Genomic DNA, 13,433 nt, shown 5'->3' with positions numbered 1-13,433 from the left:
AATAGATGTTATCTACCAATTGTATTTTGCTATCCTTAACTTGGATTATTAAAACAATAATTATAAGGAATTTTTATTTTACCTTTCATATAAAGTTTTTTGTTTACATTCTATTTCCAAGCTTGTATGGCCCATTCTCTGTTACTATTTCACTGGGCGACACAGGTCGAGCCCAGAAGAGGGATTTTGACAAAGGAAAAATCTATTTCTGGGGGAAGACCTGTGTCGCCCAGTGAACCCATCCCTCTCTTTTTCATCTCCCACCCTTTAGCTGGCCCAAGCTTGGGTGCGTATTTCAGGAATGGCCTTCTTGGCAGAGGCAGTATTAGTAGCGAGCGGAAAGTAGCCGTTGTAACGGCACCTCTGCAGAGGGGGATTTTGAGAGAGGAGAGATCTATTTGGTGAAGTATCTGTGATAGTGGCTTCCACTTGCCCCTGATGCTATACCGACACCCTTTGAGGGTGAGCGAGCCAGAGGTAGTAACTCTGGCATTCCATATGGCTTTTTCTCTGGTATATTTAGCATTTATTTATACCTAGAAATGAGTGCTATAGGAACATTTCACTGGGCGACACAGGTCTTCCCCCCAGAAATAGATTTTTCCTTTGTCAAAATCCTTTTTTTTTTTATACGACATTTCCTTAACCAGACTATGAACATTGGCCAGCTATTAGCAAATATCACCCCTGATGCTGATGAGAAGAAAGTAATAAGAAGAATTGAAAAGACCACATATAAAATCAATTTCACTGATGCTGCCATCCTTTTTAACAAAACATGTTTGAGGGAGGGTCTCCTACCTGCATATTATTATTATTATTATTAATATATTCCCTGCCTGAGAGAGACAGGGCAGCATTATACATAAAATTACCCAGAGCAACTCCCGACGCTTCCAAAGACGAATCCAAGGAAGAAAAGGAAGGAGACAAGGCATCAGTATCAGTGGATGAGAAAACAGTAGAAATAAGCCTGGAAGAAGGGGAAGGAGAAACGTCCAATTATCTATTATATTAATAATAATTGTGAAACATTTCTCTATATAAAACTAACAAATAGAATGATAAATTCTTCAAAATAACATTTGCTTCTACAAGCAGCTAATGATCGCAAATTGTAAGAAGCGCTGATGTGTAGCCATTGGTTTACAGCTTTTCACACACAATAAAATCATTGTTTCACACTCTAAACTAAAATTTTTTTTAGATGGAACTTGAAATTACATACACAGCTTTCAAGTTGGAAGTTTCCATGAACTTCGGTAATGAAATTAATAAGCAAAGAATGAAACTCTCGGAGATAACGGTCATAAATTGCTAGTGCCGACTTGTAGTACTGGTGAAAAGTGATGGTTTTCAGCTTTTCACAAATGCTAAAATCATTGTTTCACATAAACTAAAAATTTTTAACTGAAACTTAAAATTGTACACAGCTTTCAACTGTGTTTCCATGAATCTCTGTAATGAAATTAAAAAATGAAGAACAACATTCTTGGAGCCAGCCTAACGATCATGAATCGTAAGAAGCTCTGATGAAATAAGCCGATTATGGCTTTTCACTCACAATAAATTATTGCTCTACAGTCTAAATAAAAATTTGTTTAAACTAGAACTTAAAACTATGCACTTTGCAAAGAATGGATTTCTACGAGCTCTGGTTTCTTGCATGACCTGAGAAAGGAATGGCGTCTTGGTCGGATTTTGGTTGTATGTAAACAATATGACTGTGCATATGCGCACAACCATTTCTTCTTGTAGTTTTGATGTAGTAGGAAAACTGGGTATTAGCATTTGCTGAGGATAATAGAAAGTGCATTCTTATCCTGAGTCCATTTACACTCTATCACGTGCTGTGGTGTTGGTGTAAGAATACTACCACCATAGGTCCTGCATGTCGTAAAGCAACCAAAATGGCAGCTTCTGCCTTGCAGTCTTACATTAGTATAAAAGGCTAGGCCCATTGCCAATAACTGTCGAATCTGCTGCCTTGCAGGTGAACTTATTAGTCAAAGGTAAGGATTACCACCAATAATTGTGGTTGATGACTGCAAGGGCATGCAGTAGTAAAATCCCCTTACCCAAACAATAAACCATGACTGATGTTGGTGGAGGATGCCTTTGACAGAAGGCAGTTTAGAAGATACATCAGGCAACTGACCCCTTAATGTAGTTGAGAGAATTCTTTGACATTAGTCTGGGCACCATGGAGCTCTGGACAGACCATGGAAAGGTTTACTCCATGAGGACAAGACAGCGAATGCACAATCAAAAAAGGGTCTTTTAAGTTTTTATCTCATTTTTTACCTCTCTCTCGTAGGGCAGAGAGCCAGGTTGTGAGCCATCACATTCTGAACAGGTGTGTAATGCAATCAAGTCTAGATAACTGAGTTTCCTGTCTATAAGCTATTGTAGATTATTAGATAAAAGTCCTCCCCCCTCTCTCTAGCAAGGGGGAGAGTGGTTGTCAATGAAACAAACCTGTTAGTTTTCATTAGCCTTTTATTGTCTCCGACATTATGCACGCATCCAAGCCTTTTTATCAATTTAATGACGCAAACTCATTAATTCATGCCCCGAAGTCGGACAGTTGAACATCCTATATGTTCAACACGCTAGACGTAAAGGACTCCTTTCTCAGCTCTTCAAGACCAGAGAAGATTCCCAGCTGGGTAGAAATTCCAGTTAGTTTGGAGATTTTCCCAGGCTCTACCCTTCAATGGGTAAGTCTTCTATGTAAAGACCAAAAATTTGTATTTGTGTAGGAACAAATACAAAGTTTTAATTTATAATTTTCCTACCACACAAACCTGAAGGTCTTTACTGCCCACCTAAGCCAACGCTCATTCTGGTATCTGGGCTAAAAGGCAAAGTGAAGTGCAGACTGATGAGTGGGCAGGGCTTCCCCTCTACCCTTGGTAGCTAACGACCTTGTTTGAAAGATAAATGGCCGTTCCAGCTCATGTTTGTATGGTAAACCTTATGTAAAGACCATCAGTTTTGTATGTTAGCAAAATACACATTACTTTATATTTTACTAAGTTGACAAGATATAACTGAGCTACAAGCATATCTCCACACCCTAAAAATTACATTGTGGGATAATGAAAATCATGGATAAAATTTCCCAAAACCACACACAACAGGGAATGTAAAACCATAAAATGTGCAAAATTTAAAAATGTTAAAAATTAATGAAAGATTATTAACCGTAAACTAATACCAAAAACAAAATGTAGAAATCAGCACTGCAATAAAAAAACACAAAATGATAAACCAAGAATTAAATATACCGTTACTGTGAAATTACTCACAGGAAAAAACTGTAATATGAAAAAAAATTGTTACTAAAAATTATTACTGAAAGAATTTCATGACTGCAGAAAAAAAAGAAAATAACCTAAATAAAATGATAAAAAACCAATTCCCAGGTTGAAATTGCGGAAATTAGTCACTGAAACATAACGACATTACTTGAGTAACTAATCAATGTTAAGTGACAACACTGGCCTAGAAAAAACAAAACAATTATTTGCAAATCATTACAAAACACCATCAAAATGAAGAAATATACATGAATTAAAGAATAAAAATAATGGCAAATCCTGAAAATGCAATTGATGCTAATTTTGGAAGAATAACTCGGAAAATATCAGTGTGCAATGGATCACATGGAAAAGAAAAAGGCCTTGTGTGATGACAGCACTTTGCTGCCAGAATTCAGAAATCTGGTTCAGCTAAGAGAGTCATTACACAGAATAAAAGCTATTTATGAGTGGTGAGTTTACAGTGAACTTTGTAAACATGAAAGAACCAGTAATTTAATTTAAATTTGATTATGGCATTTTGGTCATGTTAATTTAAGTTTCACAGTTAATCTTTATATCATAAGAATAGTAGTAGTAACTGGTTTCTAGATGAACAAAAGTTTAATCATATCATTCCTATGAAAATTCCAATAATCTTTTTTTTCTGGTCTTGGAGTAACTCGTCATAAGGGAAGCAGTTACAGTATTTCATAATAATTAAGATTAAACTTTCCCCACTCAACAGGTCTTTTATTGAAACTTTGGAAAAATTGTTAGGTCTCTTGAATTACTCTGCCATGTTACATAAAAAGTATAAAAGTTATCTTATCTTTTATTTTTACATTTATTAATTTTGGAAAATGGCAGTAAATACAAACTTTTACAAAAAGTATCCTCAATCTCTACGACTAGATAACAGAATTTAGTCTTATGATATCACACAATCATAGTTATCAAATACAAAATTACAATAGTGTGCTATTGCAGTACTAAATATTTTTATATGCCACTTAATAGAATAAAATGTCTGCAACTAAATGGCAACAAAATAGAGTATCTGACAAAAACAAATGTTACACCTTTGACAAAAAACAACAATTCAAGTACTTAAGGAAAAGAAATAATTTTTCATTACAGGTACTTAATACCAGACCTATAAATTAACAAATAAATATATATTTAATTTTACAATGGCCTGAAACCATTAATTAATGTTACATAACAAGTATGTATGGGACATATATTTGTGCTTGTAAACTTATTATGTAAAGTACTTACATTTGTGCTTGAAAACTTTTTATAAGTACAGCAAGAAAATTTCCTTAAATTTTCAGTGTATTTCACTAGAAACTTTAAGCCCATTTTCACATTGAAACGTTGTGATAAAAATGTTCAAATACAGTCTACAATTAGTACAAAACTTGTAGTAAACATGTTTACAAAATGTAGCTTTGATTTAAGACTAGATATACTAGATTTTACAATGTAAGGCAAACAACAACTAGTTTGGGACGGACACCATTAAGGCACTTGGTTCAGTTTACACAGTAGTGTAGTATTAATACATTTTAACACAAATTTCTAAATTAAAAAAAGGGACTTCCTCAAAAAAGTTAAAAAAAAATAGTACTTCCTGAAGAAACAGTAATAATAATATTATTATTAGGGAATCATGTTTTCTAGTGGGAATCTATACCAGAACTAATAAATAAAATAGAATTAAATAAATGAGACCCATACTTAGTACAGAGATGGCCACTGACCTTTTAAGCAAGTATATACCAAATTATATACATTGCAAACATGTTACTGTATTTATGAAAATGTAATGTGCTGCAGTGCCTCTAAAATGGGAAAAATATAAAATACTTTCAACTTTTGCACAATAACCGCCTTTTTCTTTATAATTCTTATGAAATAAAAGGAACAAGTGGAATGTTTACTTTAATCATATATAATTTGTGCCAAATTCTAACACTCAAAATGTCTTCACTTAAACAAGAAACAGTATTTATTCATTGAATATTCAGTAGAAGAAACATGAAAAATACTAATTTTATATATGTACACTATTACTATTCAATTCTAATATAACAACCTTGATACAAAATGGTCTCTAAACATCAGAATTGTAATGACATGTATTGAAAGTTATCTCATAAAGACAAAGGCACACAATTAAGTTATACATATGGAATTTTTTATAGCATAAAATTAGAGAATTAATAAAATCATTCATCATCTACATCCAAACACATTAAAAATATTTTACATCATCATCCACATCCATGGTGGTGCCATTACGTACCCTAGAAAATGAAAAAGAAAAAAAGTCCTTTAAAAAACCATGTAAGATGGGTCTATGGATTAATGCAACTATGTAAGTCTAATTTTATCGTTGTTGTATAACAACAATAAAATTAGACAATCCAGAGGACTATACTATCACAAAATTAAATGCTAATAAGACCACAAAGTAAGTTAAATTATCAGATTATTCTGAATGACAGCTTCCATAACTACAAATATATATAATCATTTTCCAGCATGAAGCAGTGCATTACGGTTACAGAGAAGAAAACTCGTAAAATATAACATTACTACTTGTGTTTCTAATCTAGCATAGATTAGATATAAAATTAATATTTTACCTTTTACCAATTGGTGCCTTCTCTTAAGGGGGCTGGCCGGCTAATGCCATTCTTTAAGGACAGGACTTTCATATTCATACCACTTAATAAGGCGAGTTGGGACATCTCCAAAACGCATATGATTTTTGCCTCTGACCTTCGGTTTTGTGACGCCAGGGCGATTTATCCCGAAAATAACCATTTTCAAATTCTATCTCCTCCCTTGATACTTAATATTAAGACCTGGGATTACTCCCATATATAGACCTGATGTAGACAAATGAGGAGTGTTTTTTCTAAAAGTCATTTTTTTGCTAGCTATGAATTTCTCATTATGGGAAAAAAATAAACCCTATAAATTAGGAAAACAAAATTTATAAAAAAAAGACAAAACAAAAATTGGAAAAAATGGCTTCATTTGATTGTTCTATAACGTCTTTCTGAGTTATATACCAAATTCCAATGTTATAGCTTTAAAACTAAGTGAGAAGATAGATTTTGAAGGTCAATAATTATAGTTTTGAGATACGGGCGTTCAAAGTTTTTCTTCGTATTTTTATAACAACAATGTTAATAAATAATGATTATTATGAATGTATATTTCTTTTGTGTGTATTAATAAACCAAAACTATTATATTCATCATAATTTAATCATAAATGATGATCCCTTTGCTAATATATCGTAGCTTGGGGCACTCCTTCCTACGCAACCCCTCTCTTTCTCCTTCACTAACTCGGCTTATTACAGCGAATTTTCTTCTTCTGTATGTTACCTAGATGTTTTCCTAGTATTTTCCGTTTTGGCATGATGAAATTCTTGCCAAAACAAAAATAAACAAAAGTAAATGCAAGAGAATGTCAAGAGGTGAAATTCGAAGTTGTACTCTCTTTTTACAAAGACAATGTTAATAAATCATGATTATTATGAATTTCATATTCCTTTTTGGGTATAAATAAACCAAAACTATGTTATTTATCATAAATTAAGATCCCTTTCCCCAAAGATCGTACCCTTGGGGACAGTGTGACGTGTGCTTCAGGCAAGACGGGCGCGTTTACTTACTATGCAACCCTCCCCTCTCTCTTCACTAACTACGCTAATATCGCATACATTATGATATTCTGTAATCATATTAGAGCGAATTTTCTTCATCTTTATGTTAGCGAGATGTTTTCCTTGTCTTTTCCTCATTGGCATGATGAAATTCTTGCTGAAACATAGATAAGCATATGTAAAAAGCAAGCGAATGTCAGAGGTGAAACTCGAACGTGTAGTCTACTTGACGTCTGTGCTCCTACTGATCATGGTTGAACTTGATACTTCCCTCTGTGACCCACGGAATCTCTACAGATGCTATTTCTCACAATTTCTTTGACAATAATTATCAAAATTTACGATAACAAAAGAAATATTGCATTTTCTTGTATGGCTGAATGTTTTAGGCTTATTGAGTTATGTTTACTAATTACCCTGTAATTACGAAAGTAAGAGGAACTTTGACGAAATATTTCGTATACATATTTTCAATTGCCATGAATTTTTTCATGACTTTGCATTTTTCGCCCTATACCACCATATATAGGGGTTCTGGCCGGCCCCCTTAAGTGATGATGATGTGATTAATATATGAGAAAAACAAATTAGAAACAAATATCATACAAGAAAAAAAAAAAAAAAAAAAAAAAAAAAAAAAAGGAAAACTCTGCCCGCTCTTGAGAAGGCTTTTAGTTGGGAAATGGTTGTAACACTGGAGGCCAGTTGAAAGCTGTACATGGAACACTCATTGGCAGTGCCTAACACTTGTATTTTTCACTCATCAACTCCAATAATATATTGAGGTGTGCATGAAGATCATTTCCTGTCCACACACTAGTAAGTGAATAGTACCTCTTTCTATACATCAGAGAACAGATGTATCCCCTGAGGCAAGATCAGCAGAACTCCTACAAAGGGATTCCTGTTGTCTAGGAACTAGTTGGGATCATCTCCCATTTCGTAGCTAAAGGGAACAGGATAAGAGGTAGGATTGTTGTTTCAGGCACCAATGGAACTGGTGAATATGCCTGTGAAGAACAGGCTTCTCTATGGACAATTGGCTGACAATGACCTACCAATGCCCATGTGGTTGTTCCTGTCAGGACAGAAACTATAGTTACATCCCTAAGCTTGCTGTTTCTGATTTTTGGGCATGATACCTGATATCTCCTCATGATCCCTGGATCATGGCAAAATGCAAGAGGGTGGCTTTTGTCAAAGAGCAACTGGGCCACTCTGGATACCAAGACCAACCATCAAGGTAGCACAAGTTTATCTAGTACAAGTGAGCCCAAGCAAAAACAAAGTAAAGGCTTGTAAACCTGAGGGAACACTGCCAGCGAGAAGTACTGAATCTGAACTGGTATGCAGTTCTATTGTAGACAGTGGTGGTACTTTCTTAAGTCCTAATGGAAGGAAATTTCAAAATATGCATCCTTCAGATCAACAGGAAGCATAAATTCCCAGCCCTTTATGACATTCAACATGGCTGATGTGGTTTCCCTTTTAAACAGTCTTACTGGTCTTCACTTAGTTACACCACCAGGCCATTGATCACTTATGACTTCCGATACATTATGTAGTCTCTTGCACTTCACTCATCTCTACAGACAATGCCAGAGTTATGGACACACTTGGAAGATAGGCTGAATCTTTTCCAAGCCTAACTCATCCAAAATGCTAAAATCATGCAATCCACCCACCTGTTCATGTTCCTCTTCCTGTATCATCCTGCTTAAAACCACAGAAAAGAAAAAACACTTATAACCCACACATGACAACCTAACACACACAGCTCTCTCTACCAGTCCAAGCCAAAATGCATCGCTGGTTCAAACTGCACTGGTTACATATTTCACCCTCTCATGGTCACCATCTTGCATCTTATGACGTCACAACACAAGTGGTTTCACTTCAAAACATTAAGAATGTTTTGTTGTAAAAACATTTTATAAAATTAAACGTGCTCCTTATACATTTTGTATATTTGACTAATACAGAAAAATAAAAATAAAATAATGACTAAACTTGAGAAATTTATATATACAGTGGTACCTCGAGATACGAAAGGCTCAACTTACGAAAAACTCGAGATACGAAAGCCAATGCGAAAAATTTAACGGCTCTACATACGAAAAGTTTTCAAGATACGAAAGGTTTCTGAAAGTCCAAGATTCGCCCGATAACAATTTTGAAACTCGCGCCACCATCTTAGTTCTAGTGGACTCGCCACCATCCTCCTGCTCTCCCATTGGTTCCTGATACTAGCCACCGCAATGAGATCCTTCTCTCCTATTGGACAGCATCCCTCCCATCATGCATCTTATACATACGTGGTGGCGTACCTACCCCGGCCACTTCGTACCAGAATCTTTATCGTACGTACGCGGCATTCGTTCGGTCCAACGATTTCATTTAGTAACGTAAATTTGTTAGTGATTTCATTGTGCTACTTTATCGTGTTGTGTGAGAACCTAATTAGTATACGTACAACATAACTTAAATATGTACAGTATAGCCATGGGTCCCAAGAAAGTTGCTGAAGTTCACAGAGAGAAGAGAATGCTTTCTATGGAGACAAAAATGGAGATAATAAAAAAGTATGAAGCTGGCTTGCGGTTGAGTGTGATCGCTAAGGAATACGGCCGAAATCCATCGACGATAGGCACCATCCTTAAGCAGAAGGAAGCCATCAAAGCAGCTACACCTTCCAAGGGCATGACTATTTTCTCCAACAAGAGGAGCCATGTGCATAATGAAATGGAAAGGCTGCTTCTTGTATGGATTGAGGACAAAGAAATCGATGGCGATACAATAACCGAGACGGCAATCTGCCAGATGGCCAGCGCTATTTTCGGCGATTTGATTGCCCAAGCCGAAGAGTTCAAGGCTTCTCATGGGTGGTTCGAAAAATTCCATAAACGGACTGGCATCCATTCGGTGGTGAAGAAATTGAAATTACGTAAAGCATAAAAAAGTTAAAAGAAATGTAAAAATAAAAAAAAAGCAAAATAAATTTTATTTTAAGTTTTTTGTAAAGTTAAGTGTTACAGTTTTGTTAATGTGTTTTGTAAAGTTTAGTTTGTTTTTCTGACATTTTTTTATGTGTTTCGTAAAGTTAAGTGTACATATCTGCCGTTTGTCCTCCTCTGTCGCCACTTTCGGAGATAGCCTCACTCGAAAGGTAAGCTTCCACATTTTACGTAAAGTATTTCTTGTATACCATGTACACTAATATACTTTATTTACAGGTTATTTTGCATTTTGTTATTAATTTAGGTATTGAATGGTCCAAATTGTTGTAGTATTTCAATGTTTACAGGTCAATTTAGCTTTATTATGAAATTTACTGGGGTGTTTTTGGAGAGCTTGGAACGGATTAGCCATTTTACATGTAAAATGTGGTCCAAGATATGAAAAACTCATGATACGAAGGGCGCTTTGGAACGGATTAATTTTGTATCTCGAGGTACTACTGTAATCATATTTACCTCTCTCTCCCTCTCCTCCAACCTCTTCTTATCCTAATCCCCTCTAATCTCCCTTATTCTCCAATTCTTTACCCTCTACGCAATTTCTAATATTTTACCCTGAAACTCCTGCTTTAGTCAATGCACAGTTATTTGACCTTTTCATTTTGTCCATCTCACCTTTATTTCTCCAGATTCTACTGTTCTTCTTATTGCTGCAAAATCAATTTTTAATCTCTTACTACTTACTCCAGTACTACATGATTTTATTGCAGTCATTAGTGTTTTACTATCAGTATTAATCATGCTTCTAATTTTCTCCCTCCTATATCTTCCCACAAATGTTTGAAATATATCAATCCTTCAATGGCCTTCCCCACACTCAAGAGCTACTGTTTCAATGGTGGACTTTGCTACCCTTCTGGATTTCCATCCTCTTATCATCTGTCAAGGATATCACATAACCCAATTGTGTATGACCATCTTAAATATTCCCAAATAAAGTCTCCAGATGTAAAACCCAAGAGACAGATGGCATACGATATCAACTGCACCTTTCTGCTTATCCATTTCAACCTGAAGACTTCAGCAAATCTGCAGCATTGGAAAGTGAGTGGTGGCCACTGACAGTCCTCCAATGCAAGGTTGTATCAGTCTCTTAGGACTGAAGCTACCCATGGCTCTGCTCCATTTAGCTGCCACAATGGCAACCCTCTAATTGGCAGCAGTGGAAGGGAATCATCAGTCTGTGGCCCCCTCCTTTTCTCTTTCCTCTGCTGCCTCTTGGGATGACCAGGGAAGATTTAAAAGTGCTGGAAAGTATCTAAGCCATTTGAGCTCCAGGTTAACCTAATAGGGCTAAAGCTTCCTCTGTGTAATGAAAATGGATGGTTTAGGAGTGCCCATGGACCTTGCAGGTGGTAGTTTGGCCCACAGAGGCAATTTAAATGTTGCTGCAGAAGGAAACAAGGAATCTCATCAATCCTATGTCAGTTCTATGGTTGTGTCCTTACTTGTGGAGAAGTAGAATTGTGAACCTTTGATAGAACTGTTTTGCAATAAGAGACAGATCTCGTGAAACCTGACATAAAAGCAAGGAAACAAAAGCATCCTGTCTGATGTAGAATCAGGTTCCTCCACAGACTGTCAACTTGAGGAGCCATGAAAGTAAGAGCTTTGCTGCCTTATACACCACTAACCTCTACACTGAGGGCCAGACATCAGCTGGTAGTTCTCTCATCACAAGGGTAGTCATAGCAGACTGCCAAAGGTCCAGCCATGAAGTAACATGAACTGTGGCCATACATGATTATCAATTCTGGTCTTGTTGGCAATGAAGGATTACAAAGCCTCTAAAGAAGAATGTTAATTGTTAGATGACACAATGAAGCAACCAATCAGGGAGGTGATTGTCAACACCCTCCAGTATGTAGTATTTCTTTGGTCTTTAGAGTGGCAGAAGCGTTTGCTCAACCTGCTGGCAGCAAGGGAACGTCCTGACCTGTAGATCAAGGATTTAACCTCAGCCAAAACACCATGAAGCGCCTCGGTGGCGTGGTTGGTTTGGTGTTTGCTTCTCACCTCGGTGGTCGCGGGTTAGATTCTCGGCCATTCCATTGAGTAGTGAGAGATGTGTATTTCTGGTGATAGAAGTTCACTCTCAACGTGGTTCAGAAGTCACATAAAGCCGTTGGTCCCGTTGCTGAATAACCACTGGTTCCATGCAACGTAAAAACACCATACAAACAAACAAACAAAAAACAAAACACCATGAGATAAACACTGACCACGGTAATCTTACTAAAGGTCTGAAGGTCTTATCTCTGGAATGGAACCTACCACTCGCTCTAAGGATGAGACCGTTTATAATGTTGAGGCCAAGGTTGCCTCACTAAGATTATCTAGCTTACATGAAATAAAATAACTCTTGAAACTATTGTTCTAGCTTTCCAGGAAGAGATTCCATCTTTAGCCTATTTTTTTAAGCTATCCCACAGTATTCCAAATAACTTTTAGTAAGTAAAACAACTTTTATTTAGTAAAGCACAAATCACATAAAGTCCTAATTCACAGAGTATCATGGATGTTAAATGTTGTCTTTCCACACAGTTATGGAATTACATGAGCCAAGTTTCAGTTATTGATTGGCACCATATTCAGTCTAGACTTGCTGTCACTTTGCTTTATTGATATGCACAAAACTGCATTTCCTTGTGATGCTCATGTGCCAAATATGACAAATTATCATCTGCTTATTCATAAAATTATCCATTTTATCTAAAAACAATACTCATAACAATGTATGTTACTTACCTGGAGGTGTAGGATAATATGTTACAGGTTCTTGAGAGCCATCTGAAGAACTGGCAGGATATACATCAGGAGGTCTATCTTCAACATATGTTACTACAGGTGGGGAAGATAAATCACTTGAGCTTACATTGACACCTGACACAACCTGATTGAAAAAGGATTACATTGTAATTTACCTTAAGGTTTAGGATCACAAGGATTTTAAGTTTCTTTAACCCTAACTGGGCAGGCAAATATATCCATATGCAGTTCCTCAGGACAGGTAAAGTTTGAGGTCCGTCAATTAAAAAAAAAAAAAAAACAATGGAAAGAGGAAGATATGCAAATGTACATGGTAAGAGAAAAAAAATTCTAAAAAGTTTTCCCTACCTTCCACAAGAAGTTGAAAATAACTATTTACAACCCCTTGTGAGGCCTTTTTTTACAAGACAATCATAAATTTTACCAACTTATATAAGCTTTTTCTAATAAATAATTTTATTTTATTTTGTAAAATTATAATTACTGCTCACACAATATCAAAATAGATAAAAATAAAATTAGTAACAAATTCTTAGCCTATTTGTTGAAAAGTATTTATGTAAATTTACCAAGAACGAAGACTCAGTAACTTTTTACTTTTACATGTTTTTTATAATATTTCTTTGCACTTTTCTTTGTAAAATTACATTTACAACT

General features: G+C 35.7%; 1 long non-coding RNA gene across 1 annotated transcript; it reads right to left on the bottom strand.

Moving 5' to 3' along the window:
- Positions 1-634: 634 nt before the first annotated feature.
- LOC135220843 (uncharacterized) lies at positions 635-12,992 on the bottom strand. Its single transcript, XR_010315802.1, has 2 exons — positions 12,756-12,992; positions 635-5,614 (listed from the first exon to the last, which is right to left on the bottom strand). It is a non-coding gene; the product is annotated as an uncharacterized LOC135220843 (long non-coding RNA).
- Between the last annotated feature and the right edge of the window lie 441 nt (positions 12,993-13,433).

The sequence above is a fragment of the Macrobrachium nipponense genome, chromosome 2 (genome assembly GCF_015104395.2).
Source record: "Macrobrachium nipponense isolate FS-2020 chromosome 2, ASM1510439v2, whole genome shotgun sequence".
Classification (NCBI taxonomy): Eukaryota; Metazoa; Arthropoda; class Malacostraca; order Decapoda; family Palaemonidae; genus Macrobrachium; species Macrobrachium nipponense.
The sequence above is the reverse complement of the archived record's forward strand: the minus strand, read 5'-3'. Positions and strand labels throughout refer to the sequence as shown.